This window comes from Trematomus bernacchii, unplaced genomic scaffold (assembly GCF_902827165.1).
Source record: "Trematomus bernacchii unplaced genomic scaffold, fTreBer1.1, whole genome shotgun sequence".
Classification (NCBI taxonomy): domain Eukaryota; kingdom Metazoa; phylum Chordata; class Actinopteri; order Perciformes; family Nototheniidae; genus Trematomus; species Trematomus bernacchii.
Genome location: NW_022987720.1, coordinates 16,712,600 through 16,726,604, shown reverse-complemented (window position 1 = coordinate 16,726,604; position 14,005 = coordinate 16,712,600).

Sequence of the window (14,005 nt, the reverse complement as noted above, 5' to 3'; positions counted from 1 at the left end):
GTGAAAAGTGAAATGTGAATGGGGAGCGCTCATGGTGAGTGAGAGATTGAGGTCATCCTGCACGCTGATCATTGTTACAGATGGAGGACGTCTTTCCAAGGCTGCCACTTCATAAAGTAAAGCTATTTAATCAGCACTCAACACATATTTAAAAAGAGGTGACATTATTGGGTCAGACATCATTGAAAACAGAGAGCTTCTTGAATTATCCAATGAAGCCCATGAAGCGGAAATAAATCTTGTTTTTGATCTCTGGAAATGATCGTTCATCATTAATGGAGGAAGGGTGCGAACAGATTGCATGCTGTTAAAAAACTCAGACAACTGGACAGAATATTGACTGGAACCGTGACGAGGTGTGGCTGTGAATGACTTCTTCCAAACTTTCATACTCTTATCTAAGAACACATTTCGTGGCAGAAGGCAAATGCCAAGGGAAGTTATTTATGTAGCACATTTCAGCAACAAGGCAATTTAAAGTGCTTTGAAATATCAAAAGCATCAAGACAAAGGTCAAAAGAAACACATCATCAAAGGACATATACATGGGAATAAAAATAGTCATTAAAGAGCCAAGAGAAAAATTAAATAAGAACCAGCTAATTATGAATAAGTCATAAATTACAAAACAAATGTTACAGTGCTGCTGTGTAAGAAATGTTAATTACTAGATTAAATAAAAGGCGGCAGCAAACAGGAACAGTATTTAGCCTTGAGAGTTGCAGCAGTTTTCTGGGACATTGTTCAAGGTCCATGGTGCATGAAAACTAAACGCTGCCTCTCCATGTTAAGTTTTAGCAGACCTGAACCAGACGACCTAAGAGTTCTGGATAGTTGATAATGTAGCAAAAGATTAAAATGAATCTTGGCCCTAAGCCAATGTTTCATAATTCAACAGTCATATTTTGAAATCAATTCACAGCAACTAAAAAAGAATGTTGATCTGAATAAAGCTTTCCATTTCATTCTTCCACAAATAATTTATTTTTTGTATTTTCCTACACAGTGTTCAGAGCTAGACTCAAAACCTCCCCGCATAATCCGACATATACTACATGTGTGCTCAGATCTCTAATTATAGACTGTAATGTATTAACTTGGCCTCTTTAAACAGAATTTGTCCCACTTTCTGTACATTAAGTATATATATTCCTTATGTAAGTATGCAGGAAGAAACACATCCAGATGAATGAGAAATAGATAGCAGGTGCTACTAGATGCTGGATGTTAGTATTAATTAACATCCCAGCTGTTCTTTGTACATCAGGTCAGTCCAAACAAACGTGTCTCACAGTATGTTGTATGGCAAGATAATACAATGTTTCTCAATTATTTGGGAGAAAGAATAATACATCAAAAACAGGTACAAGGTCATTACCAAAACACTTTGTCGAATTTCAATCCGATGTAAACATGAATAATAGATGAAATGTAACTTTGAAATTCAGCTTGTGTGTGATTGAAATTAATACAAAGGCTTTTCAGACAAAAAAGAACAAGCCCGTTCCACCTCTTACATGATTGTTCTTCACTTGGACATAAAACCTGAACATGCATGGATAACACTGGGGCCCTGTCTCTGCAAGGGCCAATTGAGAACATACAGGATTTTCTTGGCCGTGAAGCAGAGCAAAGACCACTTACCCAGTTTTCAAATAATATGGTTAAAACTCAAACAGACATCTAGATTTATAATTGGGGCTCTGTATACATTTCTCTTTCCGCCATTAAGCTCTGGACAGCCAGACTGAAGCAATTTGTGCTGGCTTCAACTATAATTTCAACAGGGAATAAGAGAAAATGAAGCAGAAATACACCTGAAACAAAAACCCTCAGTTTCAAAATTAAAAGTAATGTTAAACACTTGATCTCATCTTAATGTTTATAACGTTTGTTTCATTTATTTATTCATTTATTTAACAGGGACAGTGCACATTAATGAACATTTCTGTAAATGTGCCAGAGTTAGCCAAGAGGCTATTTTTCATCTGTAGCCCCTAGACAGATTTTAAAAGTCAACCTAAAACACATTTCATTTTAAACAAGTAAATACAATACATTTAAAACATGCAACATACATTACTGGGATACTTAAATAAAACAATTTAAAATACAGAAGTGTCGACAAGATGACTTGGCAGAAGCTTGTTGTTTGCTGTGGAGCCTCTGAGCCTCATTTGAATTTCAATTTGGCGTGTAGGAAGGCAATACGAAGAAAAGAGAGAGGCAGAAATGTAAGGTAGCGAAGGCAAGTCCAATCACTCATAGATGAGAGTCATTTGTCTCAGTCTGAGGAGGGCACTCATTCAATTAGTCTTTAACTGTTTGCTTTAAAGCAGAGCAAGTATCGATCTATTTCTCTTTACATCACATCAAGAAAGCAGTACCCCCAAAACATTTTTACAAGAGAAAAACAAAACAAAACTTGTGTCCTTTCAGTCTGTAGTGAGCATAATGTGAACAAATAACCGGTACAGGTAACCACCAGATGAAAAAGCTCCAGGATTATACTCCCTGGAGCTAGCAAAGCTCTGCTGTTACACGGTTTGTCTTAGAGAATGAGAAAGAAAAGGGAAAAGGTTTGTTCTTTTCTCTACAGAAGTGATTTCTCATTATGGATTCGGGGGAAGAAAATATGCAGCTTCTAAATGGGTCCTGCAAGAAGTGTGTGTGCGTGCAAAGAGTTTGTATTTGTGTGCATGAATAACACTCTGTGCGTCGGTGTGCATTTGTTAGCAGGTAATGTGTGCGTATTTGTGCATTAGAGAAAAGGAGAGAGGGAGAATGAGAGGAGGGGAAGAAAGTAAGAGCCAGCAGAAAAGTGTTGCTGTAAATTGCTGACTCATGGAGGCCACCCAATTACACCCCAGCACTGCCCGGGTGTGATTGAGCTGCTGTTCGGGCTTCTCACCACAATTTGTTATTTTTTGATTTTCTAATGTTTTCGTTCGTAAAGCAAGCATCACAGGTACAGAGGAATGCAATTTGTTGCCCTGTAAAGTCTAATTTTTACATTTTTAAACAAAGCACTTGTTCATTTTTTTATTTTTTTATTTAATCGTTTATTTGGCAGGGACAATGCACAGTAATGAACACTTAAAACATTAAAATGTGTCAAGCGTAACAGTGCCAGATTTAGCTTTGAGCTACATACTGACTTGTTGTGCCTTTGCCTTATTTCTGTATTTTCTTCACTGGATCCCATGTGTAGAAAACATAGCAAGACTTCCTTGCTTCTCATAAAAGAGCCAATGAGTAGGATTTTCCTAAAAAATAAAAATATATATATGACAATAATCCATAGAGATAAAAAAGTAAATGCTTTCTTTTTTGTTGAGCAAGAAAAAAAGTCTTAAACAATTCCTAACTGAGAGAAATTCAAATTGTGAAGAAATAATAGTTTGGACGTGGAGGGAATGGCTGAATTTCAGGTTTTCTTCCATAATGGGGCAGGGGGAACAAACTGTGCATGCATGTAAATAAATACATGAATTGCTGCCACGTCAAAACAAATCTCTATAAGTAACAGCTCCAAGCAAAACATTAATGGCTTTTGTAGGAGAATGTGAAGTAAAAAAGTGGGATTAAGCGTTATCAAAATAATAAATTGTATCGAGGCAAAGAAATGTTATTTCAAAGTTTAGGGTTGACTGGTTAAAAATATGGAGCCATTTTGGTCCCGGCGATATATACACAATAACCCCGAGCGCAGAACTCTGAGTTGGAGTAAATTGCCACCGCAAGAACACTGCATTATAAGTCATGCTGTAAAATTGGGCGACAGTCTCCACATATTGTCAGGGCGGCGGCTATAACAGAGCTGCATGCAGACACCTAAGATGGAGAGGGATGTAATCTGTTGAATGAGACAAATCTTTAAAATAAAACTCATTTCTTCCCCCATGGCATTGTGCTTTGTCTGCAGAAAAGAGGATTTGCAGTTACTTCTCAGACACTCAGGGTCACCAGTGAACAATAAGAGTTATTATTTACATCACAGTGGACCCCACCCCCCTACAACCCACACACAACACACACACACACACACACACACACACACACACACACACACACACACACACACACACACACACACACACACACACACACACACACACACACACACACACACACACACACACACACACACACACACACACACACACACACACACACACACACACACACACACACACACACACACACACACACACACACACACACAGAGATAGATACACACATGCCTTTGCAGTACTCTCACCCATTGCTATTCAGTGTGTCCTCCTGCTTGCTCCTTTATGTCTCCCAGAGCAGCTCTTGGGCTGTGCGGTTAAAAGAGGAACAAGTCTGCATATTCAGTAGACCTATAATAAAGGAGGGGGATCAGAATGACAGTGGGTTGGCAAATCTGACATCAACACCTCCACAAGACTCAGTGACTCCTGAACTCCAGAGAGCTAAATTAATACAGAAATAAGATCCAAATTAGCTCGCACAGTTGAAAGCCTGTGATTACAGAGAGAAAAGTTTTACCTGAGACACATTACAAAAAGTAAACCAGACTAGTGCTAAATGTACATTACTGCTGGCCATACTTTAAGACCCATTTCTCTATGTTTTATATTCCTTCAAGCCAATGGTTTCCTTTCATTTAATTGTATTTTCAAAATGAACTGGAGACAAAAAAAGTATCCTAACTTTCTATATTTTAACTATGAATTGATGCTCTCTCTTGGATGCATATACCGTCAGTGCATATCCTATTTAATAGACAATTGGCACAATAAATAAATAATAAAATGGGAAAGCACATTCACAAAATTGCTATTAACTTCCAAAGTGTGAAACAAGAAAAGAATGCTATCCATCCTTGGAAAAGGTGTGTGTGTGTGTGTGTGTGTGTGTGTGTGTGTGTGTGTGTGTGTGTGTGTGTGTGTGTGTGTGTGTGTGTGTGTGTGTGTGTGTGTGTGTGTGTGTGTGTGTGTGTGTGTGTGTGTGTGTGTGTGTGTGTGTGTGTGTGTGTGTGTGTTTCCATTTGGAGAATAACAGAAGAAAATATGAACCTTGAAGGAAGAGAGCAGAAAAATAGGAATTTTGATCACCGACCGATACGATCTGGCTCATGCATTATGAATGATGTAGAGGAGTGCGACTTGCTCTCTAAACCATCTGCAAAAGCAGTTAAGAAACTGAAGGCATGAAGGGATACATTTGCATAAGGGTTTATGGATTAATTTATGGTATAATCAGGAGTTACTTTCAGCAGTGGGTTGTTTAATTAATGTCAAGAGGTTTTTCAGATGAGCTACAATAATTCTCGTAATTTCAGTTGGACCATTTAGACAGCAGTCCCAGCCCCCAGGGCCTCAGGGCTTGTGTTACTACCAAACTCAACATCAGCTTGTATATTTCTGAGTGAGTGTAGACGAGAGCCGCATCACCAAGGAAACCACAGTCAGCCAAGTACCATGGGAGCAGAGACTTATGCTCATACTGTATAATTATGCAAAACTATACTAAATAGATAAGAAAGTGTAAAGTAAAGCTTTGATAAGACCAACTTGTTGCCATGCTTTGAGAATTCTAAGTTTGTTTGTTCTCTATTATCATTTATATTAGTATTGTTTTTAGTATCCAGTGTTGACATTCATAAGGCATGATGAAAGAATGATGTATGTAGGGAGGAAATCAAATAATAACTGCAGAAGGGCAGAAGTGGCAATGTGTGAATGTGTGTTTGTGTATGTGAGATAAATACAGAATATGGGAGAAAAATAATTCACAACATGATGGAACTCACTGGAAATACAAACTGACAGGCGTGTTTAATTTCCTTGCAATAACTGAAAATTGGACATAGTGGATAAACACTGACAAGGCTTTTCATCAACAGTAAGTGCCTATGATGAACCATCAGATACAGCAACACATTAGCCTATCCGCATGCAGTAGAGAAAACCCTTGCACGTACTGTATATAAGGATGTTTATGGATTACATTACACCAAGTGATGCAAATGTTAATGTAAAAAGCTTACATCACAGGAATGCTAAAACAGTATTATTATTTTTCCTTATTTGGGCTGCATCATTTATCAGTAATCCTTCCGCCCCGTCCACACGGCGGCGTGCGTTGAAGCTTCAACGCTTCTGCCCATTCACTTCGAATGGGGTGACGTCACACTTTGCCGAACTGCATTGTGGGAGCGTCGCTTCGCTTTGCTCGCATTGCTCGCATTGCTCGCTTCAAAAGTTGAGCAATGTTCAACTTTTGAAGCTTCGACGGAAGCGTCAGCCAATCAAATCATATGCCAGTACAAGCTCTAGCCATTCAAACCGCGTGCTTGTGTGTCCGGGGCGGGAGATTCATGTGATTGGTTGTTGGTCGAGCGTGAGACACGCCCGCCGGCAAGCTTCAATGCACGCCGCCGTGTGGATGCTGCGGAAAGCGATTGAACTCCACCGTTGAAACTGCAGAACATTATGTGCATATATTCGAAAGAAAATGCATTTGAAAAATATCAGCTTTAAACTTCCATAAAGCACAAACTGGTAGATGGTATTGATGCATGTTAATAGCTTGTAGGGTTGCAAAATTCCGGGAATTTTCAAAGATGGAAACTTTCCACGGGAATTAACGGGAATTAACGGGAATATACGGGAATTTATGGGAATAAACTGGGAATTTTCAAAATTGAAGGTTGGCTCTTCATAGGAAACTTAAATATAGTTGGGGAAAGTATATTTTAGCATAATCTTGACTAAAACAAACAGATGCCATTCAAGTACACTTGAATATCCATGCCATAGCACACTGCTTACTGCATGGCTATTGAGACCACACAAAGGTTCGCAACAGGCTCACAAATGTGAGAGTGGAAAAACTGGTTGGCATTCGGGCAAACCTAAGGCTCTTTGAGCCTGACACAGAGCCATCCTCAACAAGGCTGGACAGTGACACTGAAGAGGAAGACTCAGAGTTGGATTTTGATGAGGCCCAGGAAGAGCCCGTTGACTGAAAGGGTTTAGCAAAAATGCAGAGGATCGCTTGAAGGAAGATGTGCATGTTTAATGGGACTTTTTGGAGGGAGAAGGGCTCTTTTCATTTAACATTTTGAATGGGACTTTGTGGGGATTTTTGGATGGGGGGTGCATTTTTGTTCATTTTTTAATGAGTGGGGTTGGGTGGGATGAGTAACATTTAACTCAACATTCCTGTTTTTGTTCTTCAATGAAACAAATAATTGTTCAATAAAATAATTAAAACTTGTTCTGTTCCACTTAAAAAAAAAAATGTTTGTTTAATTTTGCATCGAATATTTCCAAAATTCCCCAGCTTAACTTTCCATGGAAACTTTCCGGAAACTTTCCGGAGATTTACCGGAAACTTTCCGCCCCTTTGCAACCCTAATAGCTTGTAATGCTGCAAAACAAAGACATCCCTATAAAATGATAAGAAAGATGTGTCATCCATTTTGCATACATCCCTGAATGTTCCCTAAATCAATAGTGGGATGTGTTGAACTAATTTAAAAAGAATTACCACCTCAGAGTGGATCTTGACAATGTTAATCTTTCTGCTAATACTGTTATGCTATTTACAACCCAGGAGTGATCTTTTTTTCTGAAACTGCAAATGTAGATAGATGAAAGTGTTTCAGCTGCTGATGCAGAACACTAAGATGAATATTTATACAGAGGCACCCATGGGAGCCCTTCACTATGCAGCTGAAAGCCAAAAATGCAACCAACTCATTCTCCTCCCTTCTTCTGTCAGCCCAAACAGCCTCTCAATCAATTCTACGCTGAAAACCCAAACCCTCCCTCTGCTGTGTGTACGTCGTGCGTCCTCCTCACGCATCAGAAGTAAGGAATACTTCATATTCACTCTGCCTAGTAAAAAGCTTTTAAAGGGGACAAAAAAGCCCAATACAACCATGGGTGTGTGAGTAACAGAGAGTCCATGTGATTACTGAAAATTCTCAGCTTGCCGTTTATCCTCAGACAAAAGCGCTGTGCAGAATGAAAGGGAAATTGGAGTGCTTACTGAAGCTGCTGAGAGGGCCCCTAGCCGAGCCACAAATTGCTTCCCCCCTCTCCCCTACACAGCTCTAACATGGCTGAAGCCGTACATCAATTACCAGTCACCTCAATGGAACATCTCTGCCACTGCAGTACCTTTCCTGGTTTAATGCCAAATGAGTGCAGCGTGTACTTCCCATCATAGAAGTCAAGCAGGCAATACAGAGAAGGCAGGTGTATTATAAATCTGCTGCCCATTCAAAGGAACTAAGTAGCTGTTGACAGGTGCCGGTGGCATCTCAAGTAGTGATAGAGAAAGATGACAAAGGTCTGCGAACCAGACTGAGGCGCAGCTCACTGATTTCACATTCTGCCTTCAAACAGTAATGATTAGGTTTGGAGGTATTTTCAGCACCCAGCCTGCCAAGCAGTTTGTGTAATATGATTGCTCTCTGTGTTCATTAGAGAGAAAAAACAGCCCCACACCGACCTGTCTTGCTTAAAACAAGTGTGGTGCTCTTTCCCCAAACTCCCATTCCCAGAAACAACTTAGTTCTGGGCAGTGGTCCATCAGAGTCCAAGCAAAGAGAGACGGAGAGAGAGAGAGACATTTTGTCCAGCTCACTACATCCCAAGCCCTCATCTCTTGTCTGGTGACCTGCCAGGCAAACCAGCGATCCCAAGACACGTGCTAAGCTGTCCTATTCAGCGATTACAAAATACTGGTGAGTGCACCCTGTATCCCGTTTCATCCCAACTGCAAGCTAAATCTGCAACGGGCAATTTTGTCACTGCCACCACCCTTGATGGAGCTGGGGTAAAGAGAGGTTGAAGATATAAAAGATCTGTAATGTATGAGGCATTTGGAACTGTGTGGGGAGTTAAATGATTGATGGCTTACCACTCACACATTTATGCTAAGTTGGTTTCAGTGTTTTTTTCGAACAGAGCCGTAATGGTTCTTTGGGCCTCTGGGCAGCCACACATGTATCATGCACCACTTCATACCCATGCATGTGAATGATTATGGAATAGCGGCATGACTGGAGGTCGGACTACAGCTGAGAGAGCATAGTACATACTAACAGAGAAGCCAATTAGCAATTCCAGCCATTGCTTGCTGAACCGGCACGGTACAGAGGTCTCTGTTAAATTAAAATACAAATGTGAACTTGCTAAAAGGGGACCAGGGTGCTTGTAAATCACATCACAGCCAATTTAAGCAATCGGATAGAAGACAAGGTGCACATAAACGTTATGAAATATTGTTTAAAAGGAAAGGGCCGACCAAGTCCTCCTCTACAGACACCTGCAATGCTCGCCTAAGGTTATACAAATGTGGAACCATTTAGATTCTCATTTAGTTTGAGTTGATCCGATTCCTTCGCTAGAGACTTTTGTTTAATTGCCAATCGCATGGGAAATCACTCAGCCCTTGGGCGAGTTTGCATGAACAGTGCTCTCGAAATTCTGCTCACAAATTCACACCCTCATGTTCTCATGCTGGTGAGCTTTCCAGCTCTCACTCAGCCTTATGATTTGGTTGAAACATATCCCGAGCCAGCAGAGTAAATGAATTCCTGTATTCAAAACAGTGTTTAACCTAGTTGTCCTACATTTTCTGAATGTCAATACCTCACGGATGTTTGTGCTTTTGTTTATTCCCATAATTTAGATGTTGTGAGACTGACGAAAAACACTTATGTTAGACATAAGAAAAAAACGTTTAGCCAAAAGGCGAATCTCAGCCAATGAATCTGCATATTGAAGTCCAAGAGAAGGCCTAGATTGATTGAAAACAGGGGGCTGACAGCAATGGCCTAATTTGTATCTACCACACTGTTGGTGTACTCTCTGGAGCTTCCTGTGTCTTGATTTGAGCAACAGGTAAAATCCCACCTGGGAGTGTGTTAGTAAACAACAGGTTTAGTATGATCTTAAAGAAAGTGATGTATAGTGTAAGGATCCAGGGCAGTCTTTATTTGCCAATACTTGCACTGATACAACATGAGATGGTTGAAAAGATGCACAGCAAAGCCCATCTCAGCTAATAGACCTAATACCTCAAGCCAAGCCCCATTGTGTCCATCCATGTACATTCCTATCTGACTAGTGCCTACATATATCAGTCTGTCTTCCCACCCACAAAGATTATGTGCTGAGAATGGACCCTGCACTAATTTGTCTGACCTATTCTCATATGAAGAGATTCAATGTAGCTCCAGTGAGGGTGGATCTGCTCCAGGGTTGACATTTAATCCATGCCAATTTATCACCACTGCAGCCCACCCCAGTGGATTCTACCAGGTGGCATATTGCCGCAGAGTGGACCTCTGGTGCACACATAGAGCAAATGACAGGCGTTTTTTTTTTTTTATTCACCCACCCAGTTGTGTGCATTGGGGGGTGGGTGTCGCATAGGGGCAAGAGATGGGCTTGTTTACATTTGAATAAAAAAAAGGAATGGCCATAAAGGAAACCGTTGTTAGCACCTTTTATGGCTGATTGGAAGCTGGCCAACTCTGCTGTAGTGCAGAGATAAAGTCATGAATCTCTTCAACAGCCTGGGGAGGAAAATAACATTACCAAGTTTCTTGAGAGACGATATTACCATATTAGCCGCATTGAGAGAATAGTTGATGATCGCTCTTGCTTTAGGTGTGTAAAGCCACTGTAGAAGTATTCACTCGTCAATAATGGAAGTTTGCACCAAGAAATCAAGCCTAATAGGAGCTGTCTTTGTTTACAAGTCTAAACCTGTCAGACATGATATTTTCCCCAAATTATCTCCATCTCCTGTGATAATAAAAACATAGATTATATTATTTTCTGTCAGTTTCTCCACCCTCCCTGTGCATCACTGTGATTGATTTTCAATTAATTTACTACAAGAGTTTGATCAAATATGTGTCCCAGAAAGGTGGTACAAAAACAGATTACTAGAGTTGCATTCTGTTTCCCATGCAAAACCTTGTTTAGGGTGATGTTTACATTCAAGCTGTCTGCTTTCTGAAAAAGCACATTGACTTTATTTCCAATGAGGTGAGGATACCTAGAGAGAATGCAAAAACAATGAGCAGGTTCAAGAGAGGAAACCAATGTATCTGACAGCATTTAGTGTCATGATTTTAGTTTTGTCTGTCTTGTCATGGTTTTATTTTGAAATTCTGTTCTCCCTGTGTCTTGTCTTCCTTCCTGTGTTTGCCCTCCTGTGTCTGAGTGTCTGATTGTCTGATTGTGTTCACCTGTTGCCCTTGTGTTTCTGCCTCCCCTGCCCAGCTGTGTCTTGTCCTGTGATTACCCTTCTGTGTATTTAGTCTTGTCTTCCCCTGTGCTCCATGTCGGTTCATTGCCTTTCCTGTCACCCTCTATGTTTGTCACTATCGGGTTTGTCTGGATGCTACCTCGTGCTACCTGCTTTTTGGATTCATGCTTTTGTTTAGTTTTTTCATTGTCAACAGCTTTTTTTTGTAAATAAAGCTCGCCTTATGTTATATTTTGAAACCCGCTTCCCTTTTTAAACTGCATTTGGGTCCTACCTTTTCCCGAATCCTGACATTTAGGTCATATTCATCGTCAGTTTACCACCACGACAGGCTGCCATCTCACTTGATTTATTGCATGTAAAAGAGAGCATAACTCAAGTTGTATTGTAATATTTTATTTGATATATTTCAATTCATATTTTTACCCTGAGTAGAACTTGCCATGTATCTCAATCTGTGTACTGTGGCCACCAGTCTTCATCAATCAAGGCTAGCAATATTAAAGTGACGGCCTTACTAAGCAGATTGTCAGCTAATCCCTGTTAAGATATGTTTGTTGAGAAAGTTTTGCCTGGAAGACTGAACTTGGAGAATAAAGTCTCCCGTCGATAACAAAAATCTATTTCGGATCGTGTTGTTGTTGTATTTGCGTACAAAAAACCCCCTGTAAATTCACAGTGATTTGCATACTTTTCACAGACCATAAAACACAGATTGTATCATATTTCTGCTTTTTCCCACACTCCCACCTCTGTCCCTCTTTGCATCCTCATCCTTGCCCCCCTGATCTGTCTTCTAACTCCCAGCTTGGGGCTCTCTCAGGCCCATGACCCATCAGTTCTGCTAAGACCTCTGAGGAGCCATCCATCACCAGAGCTGTGTTGTAACCTAGGGATAGATTTCCTCTCCCCATGCCCACTCATCAATCACTGGGGGCTACTGAGCATACCCAAGCAGGCTGCAGAATGTGAAAAGGCCAAGCAATGTCATACACTAGGCCAAGTATGTACACTGACAGTGTAAAAGTCAGTGTATTTGTACACAAGTTGAGATTTAAAACAATCACATCCTCCTTGAGTCTTTGGGAGAATGTTACAAAAAACAGCATCTAAATGCAAATGCACTACAGTGAAAATGTCATTGATTTAAATTGTTTCCATTTATTCTTGTTCATTTGTGTCAGTTATGGGTATAGCAACAATAATGCATTAATGGCTAACAGATAAGAGGGTTGTGATAACAAATGCATGTTGGCTCAGGTAGTGATGCACAGCTGTGTTTGCTTGTGAGTCTTGGCTCAAAACAAAAACAGCACTCTCTGAAGCAAATCTCTGGTAGATCACCACAAGAAGTTTGTGAATTGCACATCATAAACTTATTAAAGGGGGGAGCAAGAATTCATTGATAAACTCTACAAACGGAGATACTGTAAGAAGGAGCCCAAGGTGACGCAAAACAATGCAAGGAAGAATGCAAGAGACTCAAGAGAGGTGAGAATATTAGGGGCATTTATCTCTCATGCTCGAGGAAAGGGAGTGGTGATGCAACCGAGTTGAAAGAGTACAAAATGGGGATAAAAGGGGTAGAAAAGCTAATGCAAAACGGGGTGCAGTCACCTACATCAAACAGTGTTGCATGTCACTGGCACCTACACAAAGAGGGTGCAGTTTCGGTCAGAGGTTTTGTCACGTCGATACAGCAGAGGCTGAGCCCAGTGCTGACGGCGTCGAGTCAGCCAGTGCCAGGTGGCCTTTTGACATGGGCAGCACTCCCCTAAATGACTTCGTACAGGAGAGGGAGAGAGCGCCTGACAACAACATCCCTTCAATTAAAACCTCTAATTAATGAGAGCTATTTAAAGAAGCCCACTCATCCCCGACGGCAGGAAGCATGCCGACAAGAGAGAAGATAAACTGCACATCTTTGCTCTGATTTACCTATTCTCCAAGTTGCCCTTTGGCATTGCTGCTTTCTTACACAGCAAACGTAAACAGCTGTCACAATTACAAAAAAACAGAACTGCATGAGTTTGACCCTGTTAACATACATGTTCTTTGTCATGTATGCATTCTTTAATTCATTTCCTTTTTAAGGCAGTCATGTGTAACGTTTATAAAAAAATAAAGATGACATTCATTAAGCCCCTGTCACACTGTCCCGAAATTGACACCAGATGGACACACGATAAAGGAAATGTTCAAATTCGGCTCTGATCGTAACAACATCGGGCCATTCGTGAGGGCATCTTAAGCCATCGTATGACCGCCGGTGGGCTCCGGCAGCAACTTCGTGAGCGGTGGCAAAATCTTTGGCATGCCAAAAAATTGCCGAAGGACCTTGCGAAGGTTCATTTTCGTGTTGAATTTGTGTGTCCATTTTGCCCTTCGTAAGGCACTTGTGAGGGCATCTTGTCAAATCGTGTCATCTTCGTCTGATCATCGGTGCCATCGGGCATTTTTCGCCTCACAAAGACAATAGAGTTCCACAGTGACGTCCTAAAACCCGGAAGTAAAGTCCTTCCGGTTCGAATTTTCTAATCATAAATCTATCGATTCGATTTATGATTCGAAAATTATAAAAGTAGGGTAGACATGTGGATATTATCCGGCTGAACAAAACGTGATCTGTCTCTTCAATTTGTGTCAACCACAGACCTTATTTCGAGCTATTTTCCAAAATCCTATGGAGAAATTGCATTGGAACCGGAAGTGGTAAAAT